Source organism: Schistocerca gregaria, chromosome 5, assembly GCF_023897955.1.
Source record: "Schistocerca gregaria isolate iqSchGreg1 chromosome 5, iqSchGreg1.2, whole genome shotgun sequence".
NCBI lineage: Eukaryota > Metazoa > Arthropoda > Insecta > Orthoptera > Acrididae > Schistocerca > Schistocerca gregaria.
The window spans coordinates 320,078,586-320,100,659 of NC_064924.1; the positions used below are offsets into that span (position 1 = coordinate 320,078,586).

General features: G+C 42.9%; 1 protein-coding gene across 1 annotated transcript in view; it reads left to right on the forward strand.

The window, feature by feature from the left end:
- LOC126271956 (unconventional myosin-Ie-like) overlaps positions 1-22,074 on the forward strand; it is a 379,140-nt gene that overhangs the window by 251,930 nt on the left and 105,136 nt on the right. The gene's annotated exons all lie outside the window — the stretch shown is intronic.

Below are 22,074 nucleotides of genomic sequence, written 5' to 3' on the forward strand. Positions count from 1 at the left end.
CTCTCTCAAAGGGTAACGCACAACTTTAAGTAGTTCACAGGTGAATCGAAATACAACTACTTTGGAATAGAATCTCATGGTCTGAGAAGTAATCCTGAACCAGTGAAACCTTTGGAGTGTCAGGAGCAACAAGAACAATTGATACACATGTGCCTCAAGCACAGCAAAGATAATGTGCTGTTTACTGAGCGATGACGTACTTTACGGTGTCCAAAATGGCGACGACCACATTCAATACAGGCATATCTCCATACACAACTCCGGCGCACTCTACCAGATATACCGGGCATAGCGCAAGCTCAATAGACGCTCCAGATATCTTGCCGAGAAGTGTTTTTTCGTCGAGAACTGAGAACTGGTGCCACAGACACACGGCTTCTATATGCCCCCCCCCCCCCCCCCCTACACACACACACACACACACACACACACACACACACACCAAAAGACATCAAATCAGGGAACGTGAGGTGGTCATGGAACTGGAGAATAGTACCTCATCTTCCGATCCAAAACCTGTGGTCATGGAACTGGAGAATAGTACCTCATCTTCCGATCCAAAACCTGGAATATGTGGCATTGAGTACACCTACTCGCGTAGTAAACTTTTCAGGTATCCGTCCACATCAGACGACGCACGTTAGGTGATATCTTCCTCCTGTGGTTTGGCAAGTACTTGTTCAATCAAGAGCTATATCTCATTCCATTCAAACATGGTGGCATGAGGTATGGTTCGACAGCACTGGTCCATACATTGACTTAAAACTACTGGTGCTGTTGGTGGTGTTCGCACGGAATATGAGAATTCTGCCGCGACCGCACATGGCTGGTAAGACAATTAAAGAATCCTTCTCTGGTGAACTGTACCTGATCTGTGAAAAACACTTTGTTTAGGCCACTGAACTTATTCTGACATCTATGAACAACCTATACATAGAACCGAACTCTTTATCGGAAAAACATCTACACGTGAACCACCAACTCGTGATGACAGGGGATGCAACTGGTTGTCATGCAAGACACACCACATTTGTGGCTCACGTACTTGTTGATGGCTGTTCTTCCCCATGTGCCAATACCTCTTCTTCCTTATCAGTTGCTCGAGTACTCTGTGTTAGGCCCGCATGATGACTGGACGTAAAATACCTGTCTCCCCTACATGGCGGTGAACGATTTTAAACTTAAGGGTGTGGTTGACGTGTATTCGGATATCGAGGGAGGAGAAGCACCAAGATTGTTGTGCTTTGCCAGTGGTTCTCCCATACATGGAGGCATGTCTCGCAGTTCTGAAAACGTGTACCGTTCCATTACACTAAATACTGTGTTTATTATACACACTGCATATATACTTTCGGTAACGTACCCGTGTACAATACCAGATCACAGCAGTACTGCAACGGAAACAACATATTTCTCTCAGAATGCAACAATGAAAAGCAGTACACAATACACACACTGCAGACCTTAACAGCATCACGACAGACGGAATGAGCCCAAATAAAGTTGTATGTAGACTCCTCTATCAGCTCCTCCTATTTGTAACCAACCTTTTGAGTCATCCTGTGTGTACCAACCAGAAGCTTACCGGGTTTCCAAATTCGAAACTTTGAGTGTTTGCTGCTAATTCTTCCTCGTTGGCAGTTAGCAACCATAACATCTTTAAGTTCCGCTCCACAGCTTTTGAAAATACATATTAATGAAAGCTAAAGTTTTTATTGTTGTGCGACTAGTTCTAATCTCAGTACCATTCTCAGACAGACTTGAAAGTTATGTGATTAGGAACCATTTGAAACTGTGTGACCTAGGTGTGTCCGTATTATTTTGCCCACAGTCACGAGGGTCGTGAGTGTGTAAGGTACGATGAATAGCAGCTTTTACCTATGCCCAAGATGCACCAAATCTGTTAAGTGAGTGATATGCAGTGTGGGCTGGTCCGTGTGTAGACTAATTGTCTTTGGAGAGAGCTGGTCCTGACTCTCGACATTGCTGTGTTGATATATTTGCAAAGACTACGTGCTATCACGAATCATCTTTAGTGCAAACAGATGTACCGTGTTGCGCTTGAATAAGTGGTGCTGCCAGTTATTAGATGATTAATCGATTACCGAACTAACACTGGAGGCAGTCGCACCCATTGAGTACGGAGTGATTTAAAGTTCAATGACCACGTAAAGCTAACCTCAAGAAAGGCAGATGCCAGACTCAGATACATTGATAGAATTTTCAGTAAGTGTAGTCCATCCATGAAGGAAGTAGCTTACAAAAACCGTCGTTTGATCAATACTTGAGTACTGTTGCTCAGTCTGGAATCTATAGCAGATGGGATTGATAGGTGAAATACAGAAGATCTAAGAAGACAACACATTTCCGCACAGGTTCGTTTAGTAAACCAGATAGCGTCAAGGATTGTCTTCGTTTATCACGATGTGTTTCACTGTCGTAATTCTGTATACGAATTTTCCTAGAAGAGTCAGCCAGCCGGCCAGTCAGTCAATCAGTATGCAATACACTTCCTCTTCCATATATTTCGTAATACCATACCTGTGAGGCACTCCCACGGCTCAAACAAACCTGTGACCATTCGTGCTGCCCTTCTTTGTATACGTTCAGTACCCACTGTTAGGCCTATTTGGCACGGCCCCAACACACTTGAGCAATATTCAAGGATCGCCCGTAAACAGTCTCCTTTGTATGCCGATTGCATTTCCAAATATTCTACCAATGAACCGAAGTATCTGATACCTGCTTTATCTACAACTGAGACTACGTGATCGTTCCATTTCATATATATACAGATTGTTACACCCAGGTAATTAATTGGACGAGTTGACCGATTCCAGCTGTGACATTGATATTGTAGTTATAGAATATAATGCTTTTCTTTTTCTGAAGTGCACAATTTTAAATTTCTGAGCATTTTAAAGCAAGTTGACAATATTTGCACCGCTTTAAGGTCTTTTCAAGATCTCACTGAATATCTGTGCAGTTTTTTTTTTTTCGGACAGTACTTCATTATAGATAACTGCATCATCTACGAAAAGTCGCAGGTTCCTATTAATAAATTATACAGCATGAACAGCAAGAGCCCTAAAACACTTCACTGTAGTGGAACTGAAGTTACTTCTATATCTGTTGATGACTCTCCGCCCAAGATAACATGCTGCGTCCTCCGTATCAAGAACTCCTCAATCGAGTAACACATTTCTGCTACTGACTGAATTCCTTTCGGAAGTCAAGCAACACTTCATTTACCTGACTGTCTTTATCAACAGCTTTCAGGACGTCGTGTGAGAAAAGCGCGAGTTGGGTTTCACGCGATCGATGTTTTCGGAATCCACGTTGGTTGGCATGGGGGAAGTCATTCTCTTCTAGACACTGCATTGCGTTTGAACTCAGAATATGTTTCAAGATTCTGCAATAAATGAATGTTAAGGATAATGGACGGTAGTTTTTTTGCTGCAGTAGGGAGGGCTGGAAAGGGGTCTACTCAGCCTCTCGGAGCCAGGTGAGCTGACTGAATAAGGAATGAGCGGCGTCATCATGGTTTATATACTAGCAATAACGACCGGACGAATTGGCTGATCACGTGTCCCACGATCACGGATCGCTCCTCGTGTTGCCTTGTAGGCAGCAGTCGAAATAGGCGTAGGCCTAATCTTCGAGTGGTGTCTGTGTAGAGTTTTCTGCCGCCAGGTGGGTGTGATGTGTGCTTTCTTCCTGCCACTAGGCAAAAGGAGAGATCTTCGGTATATTTACGGGTAAAAGCGGGGCTAACTCACTCGTAAATTCGGTGTAGAATCTGATAGGGAACTTCGTTCAGTTTTAATGATTTCAACTGTTACTCAACTCCACTGACACTAATATCAGTTTCAACCATTTCTGCCGTGGCAGTACCCATGGGTTTTTCTATGTAAAGGAACATTTGAAAACTGAGTTAAGTGTTACTGCTTTTGCTTTGCTACCTTGATGCCACTAACGGCCTTGTTAAAAGATCAGCGTTTTTTTCGGATTTTGTGAGATCGTGCGATACTATTCTGCTACGGTAGTCACGGAAGGCTTCACACATTGCTCTCTTGATGGTGAAACGCGTTTCATTCAGCATCTGTCCATAGCCGAATGGTTTGTTATACATCTATTATGTAGTAGTCTCTGTTTCTTTGTAAGTTTCTTTACGGTGACTGTATATCATGGAGGGTGAATGGTGTTCGATAGAATGACACGATTACCATTTTAAGCTCACCCTTGATGGAGAGTCTTCAATATCCGTCTCAGTGGACTTGAGTTGCTTGTCTACTGAAACAGTAACTCCTTTTCCCATTAGCCTATCTAGCGATATACGCTTAAATTTCCCCAAAAAAATCTCATTGCTTTCAATTTCGGATTTTATCCAGCTTTCTGTATCTAGTATTATGTGAGCACTGCGGTTAATAACTAGGAATGTAATACAGTACAGTACAGAAAAGAAGAGAATAGAAGCTTTTGAAATATGGCGCTTAGAAGAATGCTAAAGATTAGATAGGGGGGGGGGGTGGATAAAAATAGTGGAGTGCGATAAGAATTAAGTAGGCCCTACAGTAAACGGTCACAAGCGGATGTAGGGCGCAGTATTTATGAATAGGCTTGCATGGGATAGACTAGCGTGAAAAGCTGCATCAAATCAGTCTTCGGACTTAAACAACAAGAAAAACAAAAACAACAACATTAAACTATCGTTAATGGGTTTTTAAGACACAAGGGAGACCGTTGATGGACGATGTTAAAGTTCTCCCCGTGACTTTGGGTCATCAGGTTCTGATCATGCTGGGCTTCCTCTATCCGGGATCGTTTCAGGCAAATTTGATTATTTACTTGTTCCATAGCAAAATGATTTAAGTCATCCCATTCTGTATCTTCCAAGATATCGATATTTGTGCATTTCTAACAATTTCTCTGCTCCAATTTTTGTCCTCGAATTGTATTGGTTAAATCACAGGACGATGGCCCAGGCGAGAGCAGCTGCCAATGCAAAACAATCATGTTGCAATGTCTCTGTTTCACGAACCGCACCATTCCAGCCTCTGTTTTGCTATCGTCGATCGATAATTGCTCCATATTCTACGACTCCATGTATTATGCATACTTTTCATATCTGCTGGGACTCCACTTTTACGGTCTTCCCTTATCATGTGTAGGCTGGACGCACGCCCGTGCAATCGTTTGCTAGCCGAACTCTTGAGCTATGGGACCAGGCTTTGTTTGCTCACCCTCTGGCCCGCAGCTATTGAATTAACTTTAAGTCACCTGCTTGCCCATTTCCCTCATGTTGTCCCTTCAGAAGACTGCGTCACTCACTGTCACGATTCTAATACAATTGGCTAGATATTAAGTGTAGGGATGCAAGCTCTACAAAATTCCTGTTACAGAACCAAGTTCTGGACTGGATAGTGATACCCACGAAGTCTTATTTATTGATTTGAAAAATAAAAGGAAGTACTCAACAGTGATGAATGTCGCTAACATTATTGTTAAGTTATGATGAATATCACATCTATTTACGGATTTACTACCTTTGTTTCTCATTACTCTTTCTGGTCGAGTGAAGGCACTCTGCTTGCATTTATTTTTGCGCCTCTCTCAACACCATTCTACATTTAATCAACGTCATTAAATGGAGAGAAGCTTGTGGGAGGATGAAACTTCAAAACAATACGCGAGCCGGTAGTGGAGGACAGCAGTCAGGTCTGCGTTGAAAAGCGTCGCAGAGTCGTACTCTGGAGGACCTATGTTTGGTCCCTTGTTTGGAAGCTGCATTTTAGCTGGAGTCCTGAAAACATTCTAAGATGATTCCTCGATGACGAATTAAGGCTTTTCGGAACCTTTCATCCGTTACTTAGTCAGCTTCTTCAGTGAAATTATTCTGCAAGAGTCGACACACCTATCGGCCAATGTTCAGAAGTTTCTGTCTGATACGATTTTCTGAGATGGATAGTAAGTATTGACGCAGTCAAATGAGCATTATATCAGTTCCGTCTTACATAGTATGCCCAGTTCTGGTGACTGTCTGCATTAGTAAGGTGACCATACAACATCCTCCGTCATTCGAACAAAACTGTCCCTTACCGAATTAGGTATGATGATTTACAGTGGAATATAAAACAGATAAACACAATAAGAGATAAAGTGCCCTGTCGGCATGTGTACTTAGAAATACCAATAATATTCTCAGCATGATTCGTTACAAGAAATCTTGTACGTCTGATGACGCTGTATATGTCTGTTTACTAATACTTTAAAAGATATATTTACTGTAATATGCGCAGATGTGTTGACAAGTGTCGTTCTGCGGTATGCAGTAATGCTCAGGAATACAGATAATTGTGTAGCAGATCTCGCAAGAAACGAGGTGCGGTTGTTGAAAATCGTGTTCGAAGTCGAAGGGTCAGAAAACTTAGTGACTGGCAAAAGAGAATAATAAGATAGTCTACAAAGCAAACGACCTCCCCATGGAAACTTCTTAACGGTAGCTTAGGTTGAAAGGAGTGGCCTTCCCTAGACTTTTCAAAAGACAATGCTCAATGACAGTCGTTTCTTCCATCAGGAAGACACAGTAGCGTATGGATTAGGGCAGTGTAGTATTATAGAATAGAATAGCATATTGTAGTACAGTACAGTACACATTTTTATCCATGCACAGGGCCCGGAAGAATGATTAGTACGATTTGGGTCAGGTAGTACGGCGTCACTGTTGCATCTACATGAAATATACAGGGTGTTACAAAAAGTTACGGCCAAACTTTCAGGAAACATTCCTCACACACAAAGAAAGAAAATTTGTTATATAGACATGTGTCCGGAAACGCTTACTTTCCATGTTAGAGCTCATTTTATTACTTCTCTTCAAATCACATTAATCATGGAATGGAAACACACAGGAACAGAACGTACCAGCGTGACTTCAAACACTTCACAGCCGTCCACAATACGAGCACGAAGAGTCTCTACATTTGGTACCGGGGTTGCGTAGACAAGAGCATTCAAATGCCCCCATAAATGATAGTCAAGAGGGTTGAGGTCAGGAGAGGCTGAAGGCTATGGAATTGGTCCGCCTCTACCAATCCAGGGGTCACCGACTCTGTTGTTGAGAAGCGTACGAACACTTCGACTGAAATGTGCAGGAGCTCCATCGTGCATGAACCACATGTTGTGTCGTACTTGTAAAGGCACGTTTTATAGCAGCACAGGGAGTATCCCGTATGAAATCACGATAACGTGCTCCATTGAGCGTAGGTGGAAGAACATACTGACGAAGCTAAAATGAGCTCTAACATGGAAATTAAGCGTTTGTGTGTGAGGAATGTTTCCTGAAAGTTTGGCCGTACCTTTTTGTAACATGCTGTATATGCGCGCTGTATTGAGGAATGGCTGCCATTTCTAATTACGGGTTCGTGGAGTTGAGATCATCAAGCATTCGCCGTCCAGACTTATTTTAAAAATAATGAGTTTCCCATCAAAGTTAAGCGACTCTTTCGTCGCCATTTCCAGTTGAAAAGACATATTAGTCCTGGATCGTCAAACGATGATACGGTAGATGCAACAATTCAAGACTACTGCATCTTGTGCGAAGAAGGAAAGTCCAGGGCGAAGGAGGACGCAGCGGACCGCGGGAAGAATGGATGAGGCACATGAAGCATTCATCTGGTGTCCTCACCGTTCTTCTGGCAGACGTGCCTTGGCGCTAACGACGCCAGATCGTTCCCTGCGGCGAATCATCCGTGATAACTTGCACGTCCATCAGTATAAAGTGCAGGTCGTGCAGAAACTAAACGAACAGGATATAGTTGTCCGACAAACCTTCGCCTCACGCTTTTTGACTTCAGCCTGATTTCTCCTTATGGGGATGTTCAAAGATTCAAGTGTACGCTACACGTCCTCATGCCGTGGCTAAACCTAAGGAAAGGGTATGTACAGCTATGTAGGAGATGACATTCAGCATGCTGAATCAGTTGATAGAAGCTTCCGTTCGTTGCGTGGAGAATGCACGGGAAGTGATGGCGACGTTATGTATAGTGTTGTACTCAAAGCCAAATAAAGGGCATATATAATATGTACTATGATATATTTTTCTCTGTTTTCAATGTGCAATTCAATAAATTTGTCATTTTGTTTGCAGGTTCGGCTCTTTTTATTTCGTACTGTTCATTCAGCCGAATCCTGTATGTATTCAGCAAGCTTTTGTGAGGTGCATGGCGGATGGTACATGGTACCAATATCATGGATTTTCTTTTCTATTTCATTGTGCAGGGAAAAATGACAGACTGTATGCTTGTACGTGCCCTAATCTCTCTTATCTCATTCTCATGAGTCCTACGCGAGATGTACGACAGTGACAGCATAATTATCCCAATTTTATTCGAAGACAGGTTTTCTAAATTTACGCAACAGGGTTTCGCGAGATCTGCCTAGTCTTCCGTCGAAGAATTCCCATTAAAGTTCCCCAAATATTTCTGTTACATTTGCGTGTGGGATGTACCGACCTGTTAATATCGTATAATCAAATTTTTGAATTCGTCCCTGTTGTCATGCCTACAGGGTAAGGACTTGAAACACTAGAACAAATCCCTAGAATTGGATACAACAGCGTCTTGTAAGAGATTTCGTTAATAAACGCATTGCATTTCCCCAGAACTATTGCAATAAATCTAAAGCTACCAATGGCCTTTCCTTCTACTGATTATATATTTTCGTCCCATTCCATATACCTACTTAGTATTATGCCTAAATTCGTATACTGTGGGACCTGCTAAAGATTCTCACAGCTAGTCTTTCAGTGAGACAATATTGGGGAATTTCTCTTTGTTATAAGCATTGCCCTACGTTTATGCATATTTAAAGAGAAGAGCATTACCTTTCACTAAGTGAGGCATTCCCTTTCACCAAGTGGGGATTTTGTGAAAGTTTTTCTGCAGTTCTTTACTGCTCCAACGACGATAGTTTGCTGTGCACAGTAGCATAGTCTACGAACCACTTATAGTCATTCTAATCGTGTCTGATGGTTCGTTTATGTATATTGAAAACATTGAGGTCCTATTCTCCTTTCTTGGGATATTTTCTATTCAGTGGAACATTGGCCATCGAGTTCTGTTAGCCAAATATTCCAGTCCGCCCCCATTAGCAGAGTAGTCAGCGCGGCTGAATGCCACGGCAAGGGGCCCGGGCTCGATTCCCGCCTGGAGCAGGAGATTTTCTCCGCTAAGGGACTGTGTGTTGTGTTGTCCTCATCATAAAAAAAATGGCTCTGAGCACTATGGTACTTAACATCTGAGGTCATCAGTCCCCTGGAACTTAGAACTGCTTAAATCTAACCAACCTAAGGACATCACACACATCCATGCCCGAGACAGGATTCGAACCTGCTACCGCAGCAGTCGCGCGGTTCCGGACTGAAGCGCATAGAACCGCTCGGCCACATCGGCCGGCTGTTAATAAAGCAAGCTGTGTTTCATATGAGAGTTTTTTGTGTTTTTTTTAAAAAAAAAAATCAGTGATGATTCTTTGAGACAATGTTGTTTTCATCCCGCGGCCTCAGCGATATTGGCTTATAACTCTGTATGTCCGATATGTAACCCAGTTTGTAAACAGGAGTGACTTTGTTCTTTTCCGGTACACGAGACTGCTCACTGCGCAAATAATTCTCGGTGAGTATGAGCTACGAAGGGGTCTATTCGTGACGTATTTAATGTAAAATCGAATTGCCGTTCTGTCATGACCAGGTGTCTTGTTCGCTTTAAGCAGTCGTAACTGTCAGTACCGTTAGTTCTAATACTGGTTTCTCTTATTTGTGAACCGCGCGGGCTTAGCCTAGCGGTCTGGGGCGCTGCAGTCATAGACTGTGCAGCTGGTCCCGGCGGAGGTTCGAGCCCTCCCTCGGGCATGGGTGTGTGTGTGTGTGTGTTTGTCCTTAGGATAATTTAGGTTAAGTAGTGTTAAGCTTAGTGACTGATGACCTTAGTAGTTAAGTCCCATAAGATTTCACACAGACATTTATTTGTGAATCCATGCGATGGTCAAACACTGGTACGGCAGGCTCATCTTGGGTCAACACATTTTTGAATGAGGAATTAAAATTTCATACTTTCTGTCTGCTTTCTTCGTTTACAGTACCTGACAGAACCGTGAGAGATTTAATGTAACGTTTGGACAAGTCATTGACTTTACGTAAGACGAAAGCTTCGTATGATTTGCTGATAGATCCGTCTCCAGGATCAGACTATGAAAATTATTGTAGGCTTGACGTATGGTCTTTCTTACCAGTGCTCAGTATGATGATGCCATTATCGATGTAAATTATTTTATTGGGTTATGTAGCTCGATGCCTTGATTCAGTGTAAGACAAAAAGATCCAACTCGTCGGTTGGTACATGTGATTTTTTTTTTCTGGCAGTTATCACTTCTGTACCCTCAGACTTGTATACGTGGAAAATGTGAAGTTGCACCCTGGTTCGGAGTTCCCCTCTAATTGGCTGAGTAAATCAGTTCGGAGGTCTTTAATAGTGACGTGCATTCAACTTGAAAGTGACACGAGCGAGCCCATTGTTTGTCTGTTGTCGGCGCTAGGTCGCAAATGGTAGGTAAGTCTGCCGCCGGCACAGAGTTTGCTACAGATGGCTGCGGGAGTGCTGAAAAGTTTGGTTGTTGTGGGGCTGGCAGGATATTTGGCTGTGTAGCTGTGTACGTGCGGTGGCCCGGACAGCAACAACGGTACCGGGGTCGGGGCGGCGCGGCGTGGCGTGGCGTGCGGGCTTCCTGGACACGGCACGGCACAGAGCGGTTCCGCCTGTGAGCCGTGCTCCGTGCTGCACGAACGGTGACAGCCGCGCCTCAGACTCCGGAGCCCTCGCAACTCTGCTGCGTGCTCAGTCAGACGCATGTTAAACCACCGCACTCGGAACTATTTACGATTCTGCGTCAATATTCCGCAATCTCCAGCCAATAGACTGCACATTTCCTTCGCTCTGCTTGCGATTTCGACTTCTCAGCCGATAATTTGACGTATCTTATTCTTCATTCAGCTCATAAGTATAGATCACAAGCTTTCCCTTTTTTTATCCGGCAGAACCTAACAGGCGATTTGAGGCGGGTAAGATTTACAATGACTAGCTCATGAATTAATACCATATTCGAGAAAGTCACGATTGTCCGTTACAGACTCAAGTATTTTACTCACAAGAGGGACATGCTTTAGACTATTTTCGAGTTCTGCAAGTAGTGTCGGCTTGCAGATTGATTTTTCTGCGTTGTGACGCCTAAAATGCGAGTAAGAATTTAGAGAACAACGTGAAATTGTCATGTTCCAGGCATTTCCGAGACAATCAACTAATAAACACAAAGCGCTCTGTAAGCTTCGTAGTAAATGCTAGCTCGTTAGAGTATTACGACGCTATAATACAGTTTCAGCCATTAGCTATGAAAACTGTCCATCTTTCCAGAGTTGAGCCGCCCCAAAGGAGGGCTAACGCACTACTAATTATTCCATCACCTTTCGGACGTGCGTCTGGATAATTACATTTCTTCTTTCCATCAGACACAATAATAAACTGTCAAGTGGTTGAAATATTGCCGTCCCGCATGCACACTCGAAAAATGATGATGGAATAAGCTTTCTTAGTGTTGCAAACAATATGGGTTCCGAATGAAAAGAGAAAATCGTTGAAAATGTCCTTACTGAACACCAAGTTTGTTTTCAGCTAAATAGGGGCATCTCAGGTCAGTTGTCTGTCTGTCAGTATACAAATAGTAAAAAATGCCATCAATGACAAAAGTGTGCTCTTCCTATACGTTGATTTTACACAGGTATTGAACAAAATCATCATGTTCGACAACTGCACGTACTCTCATATCGCGAGAGGTGGGAAAAGGTAATGCGCCGAGGAACATTTTCGAATAAATTGTTTTGTTGGTCCAGATGTTAGGTTGTGGCGAGGCATAATGTTGCATGGACGTACTCACCTCCAAGTCTTTAACAGATTACATTCACCGGTCAGCGTTATTGAGGCACTACTCCTTCCTCGTGTACGTTTTTTCAGGGGTGCGTTCGGCTCTGCTTCACTTTTATGGATGGTAGAGCCGACAGCATCGAACAGTGCGTGAGGAGCAGCTCACTCTATTAAGAATCATGTTCCGCCTTTTGTTATGTCCAGGGGACGATCAAATATCACGGTAACTTCAATGTAATTATTGTCTTTGAATTAAATTTCTCTTCGGATCATTGCGTATTCCTTGTATTTACCTTATTTACTGTACTGCAGCAGTTCCTTCTCTGTATGGTCCAAGTTTCATCGAGTTACATTTCTTGGGAATAACACATCATGCGAAAGTTATTTTCGTCCTTAAGTTTTGCACACCACTGTATAAGTGCTAATAACCAGCAACAATATCGCACACATCTCTTACAGATGGAGGCAAGGTGCACAAGAAGCGGTATTACAGAAACACTAAGTAACAATTTTATTTCAAGTGAAAACGCTATTGTGGAGAGGATTGGCGGTGGTTCACAGCATCAGAAACCCAACTGTCTAATCGAAACTATTGTTTTATATTCTCAGCATGTATCTTGGTCCTCCTGTCTACACTCATTACGATATTGGGTTCCGTGGACGCATTAAACAGAAAAAGAGGAACAGCAGAAGTATTGTCACACAGAAACAAACACTAATGTTCGATTTATGCACTAAATAATATTGCTAACAACAGAGAAATGACTTCTTTTACATTATTTTCATGATCGAGTACAGTGCTTAGCTTTGGAATACGCCAAAAAATTAGAAATTTGTGGATGACGATCCCTTACGGCCTCGGATGTGCCAGCCTACGTAACTGGAGACGTAGGGGAGGATTCTTGCGGATAGGAAAGCCTTGCTTTCATGTAATTTATTTAACTCACGATTGTATTTTATATCATTTAGTCAACTGAAGATTGTGCTTTCCCAAGTGTTAATTGATAAGTACGCTAACAGTAGTGTAATGGATATCATAAGAATTGCAATGACTAAGAATGCATTCAGAAATAAGAATAATTTATTAACAAACGACCACTGTAATATAGAAACAAGAAAGAAATTCATCAAGACATTTATTCGTGGCTTTTTAAGCTGTGGTAATGAAAGGCGGACTCTGGGAAAATGAGAAGAAAAAGCGATAGGGATGTTGGCATCGAGGAAAGCCATATAGATATTCTGGACTGAAAGAAAAAGGAATGAAAAAATACTAAAAGAAATTAGAAGGGAAAGGACGCCGATTAAAAAGATACAGATAAGACGACGACGATGATGATGATGAGCTATTTGGTGCTATTTCAATAGTTTTGATACTGACTTGTCTAAGATGGGGATAGCATGGGCGCAGCATTTTATATCCGGTGCTGCTAACACCCTCATTATATTGCTAACTTCTTATATGCCTAACACTAAATTACGGGATGGTTATAATAAAACTTTCGCTATTTGAACCATCGTAGACGAACTGTTTATCGTTTGGGTGCCGAACGTAACAAGAATGATGTTCACAATTTACACTGCAGGATTTGCGTTGTTAGCAGTGTTACTGTCATGCCTTGGCGTTAGGCTCCGATGCTAATACGGAACTCGCACCCAAACAACCAAGGACATGCAGCGTGAACGGCAGACGTTACTGTAATCTGCTTTGATCCCTGCTCTGCGGGAGAGAAGTGATTTGGACTCAACTGTTTTGATGCACGATGCAGCTCCAACTTACATTGGTCGTGAGGTCACTCGGTCATTCCGTAACATATTTGGAGAAAACAGAATCATTGTCCGATCGTTCCAAATTCTCTGGCCACCAAGATCACCATATTTGAATATGTGTGATTTCTGGCTATGGGGTTACCTGAAGGACACTATTTATCAACGGGATTCTTAACACACGTTGGAGGTTCAAGACGTCCGTAGTGAAGGTGTAGTCAGCATCCCACCTGAGATGTTTCTGGTAGCAGTAGAGCAATCTCTAGTACTGTTCCAGGCTGTCCTGGATGCAGATGGTCGTCACATTGAACAACGTTTGTAACCTGGAACATAAACATAGTACGCAATCAACAAACACTACCCTCTCGCGTGAAAATTAAACTATGTTTCTTTCAAAACTTTATTCCTTATATTTCTCTTCCACATCTCCTTACAAATCTTTACGCAAAGTTTCATTGTCCAACGATCACTCATTTTGCATTGGAGCCCTTTCAAACAGCGAAAGTTTAATTTCAACCAGCGCACTGTGCTATAGTTAACTCGCTCAGCTTCGAGATGAGTGAAAAAATAGTTACTGTTAGCGAGTATCCATTACAAGTCCAGGCTTTCTCTGATGCTGAGCCGTGACTTCTGTTTGGCGAGCAGGATGCATATTCAGTTTATGAAGATGTTTTTTCCTGGCCGCTGCGTACACCCTTGTACTTACACAAAAAGGGAAAGAAAAATTAAGGGGTCCGACGGGTCAGACACTAGTCAAAATAACTGTAATTAAGGAGGAGCTGTTATTTGTTTCTAACTTTATAATCAGCGTTTGCCATGCGTTGATCTGTCGCAGAATTTTTTCCCTTCACTTACCCCTTTTAGGAACGAATTTTTAATGAGAAAAATGCCAATCTGACTAGAGGTTAGTAGTTTCAGTTCAGTCTGTAGGTCTCGCGATTGTTGTCTGGGTGAGTTTAGTTCAGAGGGCGGGCAAAAGCAAGGAGATACCAACTCCAGGAGAACCATGAGTAGTAAAGCACTATGGTATACGAATGAGCATTCGGATTGATGATGGCAGGTTCTATAGCTGATGTTGAACATAAACAAAAATATTTTGCAGTGTTGCATACAAATACGGAACAGCTTTTAGTTCAATACAGCTGTTCGAGAGGATTAGTGAAAGAGTAGGAATTTCAATTGATATTTTTGTCGTAAACTTACATTGGTTCCCAAAAGTCAAGTGACAGTACCACAGCGTGAGGTTTTTCCTCGCCTTCTGCAGATTTTGAATGTCGTTACTTCACTAGTGGAGACGTATCTCGTTCAGAAGAACAGTAAATTTTGTACATGCGATGCGTGGTCAGCCTAATAATTTGCAATAGATGGCTGGGACGAACTTGGCTTAATTTTTTTGTACTGCATTTGAACGTATTTCCGAATTTCGGTTTGTTAATAAATGGTACGCAAGAGCAGTTTGGATTCCGTAGAAATGTTGGAACACGTGAGGCAATACTGACTCTACGACTTATCTTAGAAGCTAGATTAAGGAAGGGCAAACCTACGTTTCTAGCATTTGTAGACTTAGAGAAAGCTTTTGACAATGTTGACTGGAATACTCTCTTTCAAATTGTGAAGGCGGCAGGGGTAAAATACAGGGAGAGAAAGGCTATTTACAATTTGTATAGAAACCAGATGGCAGTTATTAGAGTCGAGGGACATGAAAGGGAGGCAGTGGTTGGGAAGGGAGTCACACAGGGTTGTAGCCTATCTCCGATGTTATTCAATCTGTGTATTGAGCAAGCAGTGAAAGAAACAAAAGAAAAATTCGGATTAGGTATTAAAATCCATGGAGAAGAAATAACAATGTTGAGGTTCGCCGATGACATTGTAATTCTGTCAGAGACATCGAGTATAGATTCAAGTGTCAGGAAGTCATTTCTGAAAGTATTTTTATGGAGTGTAGCCATGTATGGAAGTGAATCATGGACGATAAATAGTTTGGACAAGAAGAGAATAGAAGCTTTCGAAATGTGGTGCTACAGAAGAATGCTGAAGATTAGATGGGTAGATCACATAACTAATGAGGAAATATTGAATCGGATTGGGGAGAAGAGAAGTTTGTGGCACAACTTGACCAAAAGAAGGGATCGGTTGGTAGGACATGTTCTGAAGCATCAAGGGATCAAATTTTGTATTGGAGGGTAGCGTGGAGGGTAAAAATCGTAGAGGGAGACCAAGATATGAATACACTAAGCAGATTCAGAAGGATGTAGGTTGCAGTAGGTACTGGGAGATGAAGAAGCTTGCACAGGATAGAGTAGCATGGAGAGCTGCATCAAACCAGTCTGCGGACTGAAGACAACAACAACAACAACAACAACAACAACAATAAGTTACGCTACGGTGGCATTGCAAAATGGTTTCCAAGTACATCGAAGTGAAAGTGTTCCGAGAAACGCAGCATTTGGCTAAAAAATACGGAGTGAATTAGCGTTTTCTCACACGTGGAAATATTTTTAGAGACAAAATTCTTGCGTTTTTACTTTCTGGTGCCATATGTTAATCTTCGCTTATCCTTATGGAAAACGGAAGCCTTAAACTCGCTTCCTCATTCTCCATGTCGTAGATTCTAGTATTACACTTTCTTATTGTGACTACTTTAAAGTAAGCTCAATGGGTTGGAGATATCTGTAATATTGGGAAAGTGACACAGTGTCACACACAAATCGCACCTGCAGGTGAACATCGCTCGAAAGACACATTCAACAGATTGGCCAGCAGGACTGTCCCACACTACCCAATTTATCTAGCGCTTGTCGCACACAGTCACACAAATTAGCCGCATGATTTTATGCCTTCATAACACTATGTCTATATTAAGTAGAATATAAAGCGCCTCTTACAAGAATAATGACTATGATTAGACTTTCTTTGTGTAGCTACCTAAGACAAGTAGCATTTTCCTTTTGACAAATTTCGATTTGCATCCATAGCAGCAACAGTTCAGCATTGTTACTGTATGAAAATAGAGGAAGAACCCGTAATTTGTTAGTCTCGATCGTAGCTCAAAATGTAAACAACAGCGTCATATCAAGGTCACGCGACTTTCAGTTCGATATTGGGGACATGCGCAGGATAACAGTAATAATTTCGTGTGGCTCAATGGCGAGGTGCTAGTCTTTCAATTGGATGCCATTTCGGCGACTTGGGTGTTCCCAATCTACACCCGTTATCCAACCGAGGAAAGGGAACCACTTCTCAGATAGTTCAGAGGTGAGGGCTAGAGTAAAGGCGAACTTAATCATGTAACAGATTTTCCTACTCTACGGAATCAAAGATTTTGATATTGTTGCTGTGCCTGGAATGTGCAGCAGGCTTGCACCACGGGCACGGGCGCAGTATTACGGTCAGCGTGGTCGTTATCCGGCCGCAGATCAGGTTTCCGCGTACGTATTGCGTGTCGTCGGCGCGACCACTTTTACTTTCGCGACGAGGCGGGGCTGCTGTGCCGAGCGGTCAGTGGGCAATCAGAGCAGCGCGGCGGGGGAGACGGGGCTGGACGGGCGCAGGCGAGACGCGGCGCCAAACAAACGAGGAAGTGCGCCGCGGCAGGGCGCGACCACGCCCTGCCATCTCGGCAGGAGCGACCTGGCGCCGTGTCTGAGATCACCCGCAACACCGGCTCATAGCTAATTACGCCTTAAGTTGTGCTGACTTCCGTTTCTGTTTGCTGAGGTACTCGAGGGAACTGGAGGCGAGCCAAGGAGAATGTCCACAAACACAATAGTCATCGAACGCGGATTCAGGATTTGGTTGTAGGGGAGTGGGGGAGCGATCGCAGTTTGTTACTGTCCTCCCCCGCCCCCCCCCTTCCCCCCCTCCCCCGCAACAAGAAAAAACCTTGTCGTCACTAGGGACGGTTTAAAGTTGCGCGGAACTCGTAGTACTGATCAACTTCATGACCCCTAGTCAGCAATATGCAGCGTAAAACGTTTCTTTCGTCAGTGCTTCGGAGCTTCCGGTGGCGTCAAGGCCTCAGGGTTCTGGCCAGAATCCACACGCTCTTGACGGTGTGTGTTACGTAAGACAACTTACACTAAATAGTGCCCCGTAGATCAGAAGCGAATCCGTATTAATTCCCTGCAGTGCTGTACTTAGGACTGATTGCATCAACGTCGATTAAAAGTTAACTGTTGTCAAGTAGGCATCTAACCCTGGCCAACGCAAAATTCGCTGCACCAACCTCAATTAATGTTAATTGAGGGAGTTGATTGCTATTAAAGTTGACCGAGGTCAGAGGGTCGATTATCTTGAGATGATTGCCTTTAAAATAAACACACAAGACGGTGGCAAAATGGTTCAAATGGCTCTGAGCACTATGGAACTCAACTTCTGAGGTCATCAGTCCACTAGAACTCAGAACTACTTAAACCTAGCTAACCTAGGGACATCACACACATCCGTGCCCGAGGAGGGATTCGAACCTGCGACCGTAGTGGTCTCGCGGTTCCAAACTGTAGCACCTAGAACCGCTTGGCCACTCCGGCTGGCTAGACGGCGGCACATTTTGATGTTTTGGATGGCATAGAGCAGGGGTACCCAACCTTTCACTTATCTGGCCCACATAAGAAGGAGGCGAGCATTTTTGAGCCGCACATAATGTTCATAAGATTCCTCACTGTTAAGAATAACTGTTGTAAATGGAGAAAAGGGTGGACCAACGACACAATGGCATCATGTGGCAGGAGCAGATTAAAATATTCAATTTGTCATAACTTTAGGTAAACGTAACTTTGTGTTCTTTCAAATGATCGTGTGATAGATGCTTGCTCCTTGGGCCGCATTGATAATTGCTTTGGACTGCATGCGGACCATGGGATGGACACCCCTGGTATAGAGAATGAAGAAATATTACAACTTGACCATGTAAATTGTCACCGAAACCGTGTTGGTGTAGTTTTGGAAAGAGGAAATCACTTAAAAAATGATGGGGACAGGAAATTTGAAATTGTGGTTATAGGTCAAATCTGCGATACATTGTAATTTCCTGTCTCGCCCATGAACAGCCTTATGATGACATTAACGACTTATGCAACTGATGCATTTAATATAGCAATTTGTGCCAGCGTTAATCTATATAGTACAACAGTGCAAAGAATTATCAGTGTTGTATCAGGGATCATAGCAGCAATATCTCGTTAATACATAAACTTTCCTTCTCAAGCAGAATTACACTCCATGATGGTTGGTTTCAGCAGCACACCGGCTGAATTTCCTGGAGTCATTGCTACATTGGATTGTTCTCAAGTGATGATTAAGTCTCCTGAGAGGACACAGTGCAGAACTTCTCCACAATAGAAAACCATATTTTTCATTTAACTGCCAAACCATCACTGACTACAGTTTAATAAGACGGGATACTGTGGCTCGGTGATCTGCCCTGTGTGTGATAGTACATTATTTCCTAACTGCACATGCTGAGCCCAGTTTCAAAATTCGGAAATACCAGTAGATCACTTACTAGAAGATAACATTACAACCCACAAGCTCTGAAAGCATACCAAGTTCAAATTTAGAGAAATTTGGCATCCTTTTCTTGCTCACCGCAGTGCAGTAATAATACCCATATTATGAAAACAATCTGAAAAGAGTATGTAAATACCAAACACCAGGGAGGATATAAACTATTAACCACTTTGCCACAGGCAGACAGACAGTAATTTTCATTATCTTTGCATGTATAATGAGCACTTTCCTTTGTAACACATGGAGTTCATCATGTTCAAACTTCCCGCTTAGTCGAACATGTTTTGATAACAGGCATTCAGTGTTGCTGCAGTGCAGAGACAGCTTAATTATGATTACGTTTTAAATGTGATCCCAAGACCCTCAGTTAGCTTGCTTTTTACTTGATACTAGTGCAGTCACCCATACACAGTTTGAAACATGAGTCAGGTTTTAACTTTTCACTATTCCAGAGACAGTAATCAAAAGCCCTGTAGCCAGTGATATCTGTCTTATAGAGAACACTGTCTGTAACTATCCAGCTACTTTCAAAAAGATTCCGATATCAGATGACTGTACTGGAAATGCCACCGTTAGCCTATAGTTAGTCACAAACAATGGTGGTTGAGTTTAGGCTCATTCTGCGCGCCTATATCATGCATTCTTTGAGAGCCAGAAGAGTTCAGTTGTGCTCTGAGTGCTCTGTTGCGAATGTTGTATGCAGTGCAAGCATTACACATGACCATAGCGAGTTGTTTAGTGAAATTTTATTTCATCTGTTGCGAGTTGTCATGGCCAATGGTGGTGGTAGTAAGCGACAAATTCTACATGAGGTAGGTAAGAGATATAATTTGCAGGATACATGCTGACTGACATCAGGCACTAAACATGTAAATATACTTACCACATCTGTCACGCTTCGAACCAATGACAGTGCAATCTCCAATTGTTTCTCAATCTGTGCGAACTGCCATCGTCCATGGATTGGACAATGGATCAGATCATACAGAGCCTCTGATGATCTCCACAACGAATAGGAATACAACCTAAAGTCAGTAGGGAAAATGTCACACAAGCACGCAACACGCAGTTTTCATAGAAATAAAAATAATTTATTGGCTTGAATTAGACCCCTCTAAGGCCGCATCGTTCATTAAACACAACCATCCAGCAAATTAGTTGGTACTACCCCCTTATTCTGATGTCTATCTCCTGAACGCTTGCAGGCTGACTAAATAGCAACATTTGCCTAGAAATGACTTTCAGAATTATGTGACAGATTCTGTATTTTGTAATGGAAGAAATAGCTTGCTTATCTTGAAGGATCACACAACCATGACTTCAGAAATATACTACGAAAACAGCAGCTCCACCCCATAGGAACTACATGCTCTACACCTACGGGGGCTGTCGGCTACCAATTTCCCAAGCTCCAAAAGCACTCTACGAAATTATTTAACATTTACCTATTTCAGCCAATCATCTTCAGGAATGGAATTCAGCATTTCACTTGCACGTTTATGGCTCCCAACGGCAGAACTTTCGTAGAAGGTGCTCCTTCCTGGTAGCCAAAAACACCAACCGTCATGGGATCATCGTTGGAATCAGCCTATTTAAGTGAGACCACACAACAAATTTAGGAGGATTAAGTAAAGACCAGCCCATCATCCACAGGCTGAGCAAAGTTCCATTTCCCTGTAAATGGAAACTACCTCTGGCATCAGCAATAGCAAATAACAGCACACTTGCGTGGCAAGGAAATACCCGGTCCAGTCACATTAATGTGACCCCGCCTATGCTTGATCTCAACATCCAGTTAACCACACACAGGCAGCAGTGGCAGCACTAGCAACGGATGGTCCTATTACAAAAACAGAGCAATTTACCTGAAGTACAAAAGGGCATGATAATTGGCTTTCAGGCCAAGGCTGGAAGCACTTCCAAAACAGCCAAGTTTTTAAATTGTTTGCGTGCCACAGTGGTTAATGTATTTACCATGCACGACAAAATAGCACTATCCAAAACTGGCTCTGAGGCAACTGTGATGTGCCATGAGTCATAGATGACAAGGGTGAATGATGGCTGTGGAGATATGTGCAGGTGAATAAATGTGAAAATGTTGAGCAACTGACTGCCCATATGGACCAAGGGGTTAATGATCTCCTGAACGGCTGTTCAGTGAACCTTGCTGCATAAGGGTCTCTGCAGTGGGCACCTGTTTCATGTACCCATGCTGACTGCTGTTTATCAGCTACGACAGCTGGAATTTGCACACCAGTACTGAAACTAGACATCCACTGAGTGATGACTGGTGGCCTTTTCATAAGAATCACATATTATGTTTCATTGGAGAGAAGGCTGCTAGCATATATGGTGTGAAATGTTTTAAAGCAGACACTCAGGCTGGAAGGGGGGTGACGATCTGGTGAATATTTTCGTGGCCTTCCCAAGGCCTATCCATGGGACCATGTTCACCGCTACATACGGTTTGTTTTTCCTTGGAATGATGTCATCTACCAATGGGACAATGCAACGGGTTGCCCAAGTCACAGTGTATGTGTGCGTAATTCAAAGAGCATCAGGACAAGTTTACTGTACTCGCCAGGCCACCAAACTCCCCAGATTTAAACCCTATCGAGAATCTGTGGGATCACCTCGATTGAGGTGTTCGTGCCATGAATCCTCAACCGAGAAACCTAGCACAGCTGGCCACAGCACTGGAGTCGGCATGTATCCTTATACCTAGCGGTACCTACCATAATCTCATTGACAATCTTCCTGCATGTCTACACAGCAAAATGTAGTTATTCAGGCTTTAGAGAGGTGGTCACGTTAATGTGACTGGACAGGT